This window comes from Myotis lucifugus, unplaced genomic scaffold (assembly GCF_000147115.1).
Source record: "Myotis lucifugus unplaced genomic scaffold, Myoluc2.0 scaffold_572, whole genome shotgun sequence".
Taxonomy (NCBI): Eukaryota; Metazoa; Chordata; class Mammalia; order Chiroptera; family Vespertilionidae; genus Myotis; species Myotis lucifugus.
The window spans coordinates 452,912-459,371 of NW_005871620.1; the positions used below are offsets into that span (position 1 = coordinate 452,912).

General features: G+C 42.1%; 1 pseudogene; it reads left to right on the forward strand.

Annotated features, from left to right (window-relative positions):
* The first annotated feature begins 5,631 nt into the window (after positions 1 to 5,631).
* Positions 5,632 to 6,099, forward strand: LOC102431221 (annotated as a pseudogene).
* Positions 6,100 to 6,460: the final 361 nt, after the last annotated feature.

The window sequence follows — 6,460 nt, forward strand, 5'->3', positions numbered from 1 at the left end:
TTACTGTTATTTTTTTTACATCTGAAATGCCTGTCCTGCGGGACTAGCGATAGTGCTCTTGGTTTGGATTGATTAACTTGTGACATACAACAGGCTTCCCCTTCATCAGGCTGACTTTTAATATGAGTTACAGGACAGAAAGGCACTCTGCTCAAGACACGCCCGGAGAGGGGGGTCTCCAGCTTCCAGGCAGTGCCCACATGTCAGTCACACGGCACTGGGGATGCATATGGCCAGGAGACAACAGGCACAGTATGTGCATGCAACCCATGCCAGGGGCCATTGCATCTCGAGTCCTTTCACCTTTCCCCCTGGCATGGCACAGTCTACCACAGGCGCATGGGACTAGCTCCCATTCTCAGAGGCATCTCACCATCACTCACGGCTTAAAAATAATTTGTCAATGAAACGGGGCCACTTGCTCTGGCAAATTGTCAGCAGCTGGTTTTCAGTCAACAATTCATTTATCTTGGGTGCAGTTGTATAAATCCCTAACAATTCCTTGAGTTAATGTTGCAGGAGGATTGGCACATGGCAAATCCTCAGATGTTCCTGAAGCTAGTGGAAGGGTCTCAGAACCAGCTGTTAACCTTTCCCTTCCTACGTTTTTATTCCCATTGGCAATGGCGTTACTTGAAATGCTGCCTATCATTGGATTATTTCACCAACCTCTTACCTACCTTCCTGCCTCTAGTCTCTACTCCCTCTAATCCAACTTTATGCCATATTACCTAATGAATATACCTAAAGGTTTTTGTCATGTTGCTTCTCTGTTCCAGGACTGTGTAGGCGAGATGTTGGAGTGGGGGCAACCCACTCTACCTCTGCATGAGAATTTGGCATTTAGTTAGCTCTGGTTCCCTGTAACTTGATAAGGAGAGCATATGAACTATGTGACTAAGAAGCATTCCTTACACCAGAATAATGCCTGCTTGCATCTGGATTTGAAGAACTATAGATGAATTGTCAATACTGGATAGGAAGCCATAGCTTTGGCCTCCCCTTCCTAGGGCCACTCTTGTAACTGTGGGGATTTTTGAAAGCAACTAGAATGGACCCCAACATTAAAAGTATTGTAATTTTTGAAATTTATTGTGAAATGGGATTTTAAAAAATTGGCTGTTTGTGACTTTTCCTAACTTTTTATATATTTGTTGCTTCATGTGAAAAAAAAAAAACCCTCAAAACTGAAATAATAAAAAGTTCCCCTCAATGATGAGTGAAGATAAATGGACAAATCTACAAATGGCTATCTACTTTTTGGAACATGAACATGAAATCATTCACAAATCGACAAATATCATTCATTACTGCCATGATCCAACAGGTGGGAATATGATTCATTTCCCTTTTTAAAAATGTGTTAGTGTAAATATAGTTTTGATGTAATGGGATTTTTGTACTATAACGTTTATTTAGGTTTTTATGGGCACAATTATGCTTATAAAGCTCAAAACAAGGAATTTCCCACGGTCCCCATTTCTTTCTTAGCCATGATTATTTTTCGTTTCAGTGTGTTGTTATCCCTGGAAGTTATTTTGTCACATAGAAGAGAAGGATGCTGGATTACAATGTGCTTCTGGTGTCACCACTGGCACCAATGGCATTGCTGCACTCCAACTGGAGGTTCAGAGGGAGCTGTCTCATTGGGATAAGTTTTAGGGATAAGGCTTTCCCTTCCTGGGTTCTCACGAATAGCTCGTTAGAAGAGAATCGTCCAGGATACTTGCTTTTTAGGCAGGCTAAGGATCCAACGTTCTTGGGACGTGAGGCTAAGAACCAGAGAGAAGGGGCTGTGCTCTCCTGAGACCGAACCCCATTATGTCAGTGAAGGAGGAAGGGCCTCAGGAAGGGGCTGGGGGTCACTGACACGGGCTGAGTGTGTAGGACTTCTAGGCCAGTGATGGCGAACCTTTTGAGCTCGGCGTGTCAGCATTTTGAAAAACCCTAACTTAACTCTGGTGCCGTGTCACATACAGAAATTGTTTGATATTTGCAACCATAGAAAAACAAAGACTTATGTTTTTGATATTTATTTTATATATTTAAATGCCATTTAACAAAGAAAAATCACCAAAAAAATGAGTTCACGTGTCACCTCTGACGCGCGTGTCATAGGTTCGCCATCACTGTTCTAGGGTGATGCCAACCAGGGTTACATAACAATAGCAGCAAGAATACGTTTCTGACGTTTTCCAGACTGTCCCAGGACCAGCTCTGGGAAGGCAAGATGTAGCTATGCCAGAGAAGCAGTAACGACTCATCAGAGCACGGGACTTCGAGGGCTTCTTCTCACCAGACGCTGCCCATTGTGCTGTTGGCAAAACAGTAAATTACTACCAGTGATTTAGGGTCCAAGGTGTAACCTGAGGAACTTGTCAGAAGCGTAGTTTACCAAGAGATTCTGGTTTATTAGATTTGAAGTGAAGGCCAGGGAATGTGCATGTAAAAAAATGGTTCAGGTGATTGCGATACAAAGATCCTGGGAAAACACAGTTGTCCTGCAAATGTCTTCTTAACTTCTGTTACTGCTTTCATATCGACCTTAGGCTGAAACTGACAACTAAGACTGCCTCATGCCACATGACTTAGAGCGTGCTTTTATCATGAATGTTTGAATGAAGATCTTTTGAGGTTAGACTGCAGCTTAGCTGATATTTATGTCTAGTTGGTGATCTGGTTTACATTATTTTATAGAAATAGATATCCCTTTCCTTAAACGATAGATCAGGACCTGCAGGTAGAGCCCGCTGGGAAGACTTGTGAACCCCTTTCTTCACTGCACAGGCTTCCTCGGGGCACGGGGATTCTCCAGACGGAGAGGAGGGCAGCAGGGTGGTCCTGCCCTCTCCTCCGAGGGCTTCTTAAGCAACATTCCTTGGGATCAGAAAGCTTTAGGAAAACAAAAACAAATTCTCACAGAAATCCCAGAGCCCCTAGGTGAGCCTGTGTGTAACAGCATGCTGCAAACCTCAAAGTCTAGAATTGGTTTTTTAAGAAAAACGTGAGGGCACTAAACCTACAGTATTTTTTTTACCTTCCTTTGACATTAATCAGAATAAAAGTTATATTTTCCCATTCCTATCAACTTAGAGATCTGCTAGTTAGCCAGAATTACTATAATATTCTACCAAGGAGCTATAAAAAATTATTGGCATTGAGGAATGGTGGTGGGAGCTGTTGGCAAATGTATCTCTGTACTCCCTTTAACTATCAGTTATCTCTCTCTCTCTCTCTCTCTCTCTCTCTCTCTCTCTCTATCTTTCGTTCTCTCAATGACTTGCTTTGTTAGTATTCTCTGTGTGTTCCTTTGGGCTTTTAGGGGGTATGAGAAAAGCTAAAACGTGTGCAAAAGAGAAGTAATTAGCCTGTAATTTGAGGTGGTAAATACATTTTGTTTTTTGCCCTGGCCGAGTAGTTCAGTTGGTTAGAGCTTTGTCCTGATACACCACAGTTATGGGTTTGATCCCTGGTCAGGGCACATACAAGAATCAACCAATGGATTATGAATAGGTGGAACAACAAATCTCTCTCTCTCTCTCTCTCTCTCTCTCTCTCCCCCAGAATTGACAAATAAAATAAAAACATTTTGTTTTGCCCTTGGGCCACTTGGAACAGAAACCATACTCAGTGATTGACTTGCTTTCCCACAGTTTTGTGCTTCAGCCGTCCCCAGGGAGGCAGTGTGCATGGGGAAGGTGTGTGTACTCATATCCTGTGGTCAGGGCTCCCACACCTCTGAGCTTCAGGTTCTCATCTGTAGAATGTGGAGAATCCTTGTACTCAACTTTCAGCCTTGTGATGCGGCTTGAATGCAGTCCAGATAAGGACAATCTTTGGAATAAGTTTTCATAATTATTAACTTGCTGTGATTATTATTTAGGCCATGGCTAAAAAAATGAACAGCTATTTATTGTAGGTGAGAGAAAATGATACGAACACTGGTCAAATGGACTGCAAGAGATTGTATAACTGGGATATGCAATGTGGGTGGACAAGCCTGGGAATCCCAAGTAACTTAGACCTCCAGAAAATTGCCCTGGGCTGCTAACACCTAAGGGCTATGCTTCCTCCTTGTGGCTCTTTTAAGGACGAAGCTTTTCTCATTTCCCAATTCATCCTAAAATAAACAGAGAAGGACTCTACCTGATAAAATCTAGGCTACTTTGTGTTACTAATCTTGGGTTTAGCCAAATGAACAGACTATAAGCAAATCATGATTCAACCTCAAACTACTTAGAAAACACTCTATTTTTAAGTCAGATAGCCAGTTGGTAAGGACGTTGTTAGGGAGATAGAAGCATTGAATGGTGTTTGGAGATGATTTTTTAATTTCACAGAGGAGGGAGAGTTAAAGCAAAGCAAACTGTCAGGTGAGGATTCAGGGGGCTTTGTAACAACACAGTATTTATCTGCAAGGCATGAGAAGGGGACCAGGGGTCTAAGCACTAAGACAACATTTTATTACAAATGAAACTTTTGATGTGAATTTATTTTTCTTTTGCTATTAATACATGTTTTTAAAAACATTTAACTTCAGAGAAGAAAATGGAAATTGATATATTAATATGAAACTACTAATAGTTATCATTAGTTTGTGGTATCATGAAATTTTTGGTTTCTGTGGTTGGCCTGAATTCTCAAAAAATTAGCATGTAAGTTTTAAGTTAGGGATACTATGTTAACATAAAAAAAAAAGAATCAAACCTGTAAAGAATTGTTGTGAGTTTATTTGAGCCAAACTTTCGACAGTTGCCAGGAAGCAGGACCTCAACGTATTGGAATAATGCTCCGGAGAATGGCAGTTTTGTACCTTGTTTTATACATTATAATCAAAGGAGGAGAAGTAAGTGGGTTACATGAACTCCAATGGTGATAGCTTAGGGGGGAAGCAAAGCAGGTTGCGGGGGAACCTCTGGGCTTGGATAAAAAGTAAAATGATAGACAGACTGCCAAAACATACTTCTTTTACTTAGGTGGGTGCAGGATAGTAAACAGTCAGCAACTAACTCAATAACAATGAGGGGATTTGTGGTCTCCGTAGAGCGGTGCCTGTGCTTTGAGGGGTCCTGGAAAAGGAAGTTACTCCAAATTTGCCTGAAAGCTGTCACAGTGAAGGGAAACATCTACAATGGATGAAAAAGCAGTGGCTTTCGTGAAAATAATGTGTGGGCAATAACTGTTGGGATAAACCAATAAGAAAGAATGAAAAGTGGGGGCAGTAACCAAAGTCCTAGTTCAAAATAATGTTACAAAGCATATAAGTAACATTATTGTTTTTGAAATATGGATTACTAGGAAACCTGGGAAGTGTGTTATTTAATAAATATAGGTATTTGAAAGTTGTGATTTTAGAGTCACGATCTGGATTCTACAAGTCATTCATCAAAGCAAATATTCCTGTGGCCCTTCAGTATCTTTTATTCGGTTTTTAGGAAAACTTGGTAAAGACCTTGAGTGGAGCACACCTTTAATAAATAGACTGATTATTGGTGTTATTGACTTAGTGTACAAATCATCAAAAGAAAACAAATCCTGTCTCAGAGAACTTTAAAGCAAATCTCTCAAAACAATATTGCAGCCCCTCTCTTCCTCGGCGCTGCCTGCGGAGGTGGCAGCCCTCTCCTACTCGGCATCATGGCTGCCCTCAGACCCCTCGTGAAACCCAAGATGGTCAAAAAGAGGACCGAGAAGTTCATCCGGCACCAGTCAGACCGATATGTCACAATTGAGCGGAACTGGCGGAAACCCAGAGGCGTTGACAATAGGGTGCGTAGAAGAGTCAAGGGCCAGACCTTGATGCCCAACATTGGTTATGGGAGCAACAAGAAGACAAAGCACATGCTGCCCGGTGGCTTTCGGAAGTTCCTGGTCCATAACGCCAAGGAGCTTGAAGTGCTGCTGATGTGCAATAAATCTCACTGTGCTGAGACGGCTCACAACGTCTCCTCAAAGAACCGCAAAGCCGTTGTGGAAAGAGCAGCCCAGCTGGCCATCAGAGTCACCAATCCCAATGCCAGGCTGCACAGCAAAGAAAATGAATAGACAGATTGTGTACACATTGTATTTGTGTTACTAAAATCATAAAATTCTGCCATCTTGGGAAAAAACAAAAAACAATATTGCAGCAAGGTACATACTTGTAAGCCACGCCTGAAAACAGGCGGGGTATAGCAAATCTTGTCCCTGGTTTTTGTCGCATTAGGTGCCATTAGAACTGATTTGGGAAACACGGGGCCAAAGAACTCAGATGGGGAGAGCGCAGTGCCAAAAAGTGTGTGTTTGCTATTCCTTGGCATCGTCACGGTTGCCAGCCTCTCTCACTTGCTGTCTCAGGAGTCACAGGGTTTTGTCAGGAATCAGGGCTGTTAGCCACTGTGAGAACACCTCAAGGGTTGGTTGGAAGCTCAAAATCGGGCAATGTTTTCTGAGTCCCGAAAATTCCTTTTTAATGAAAAGA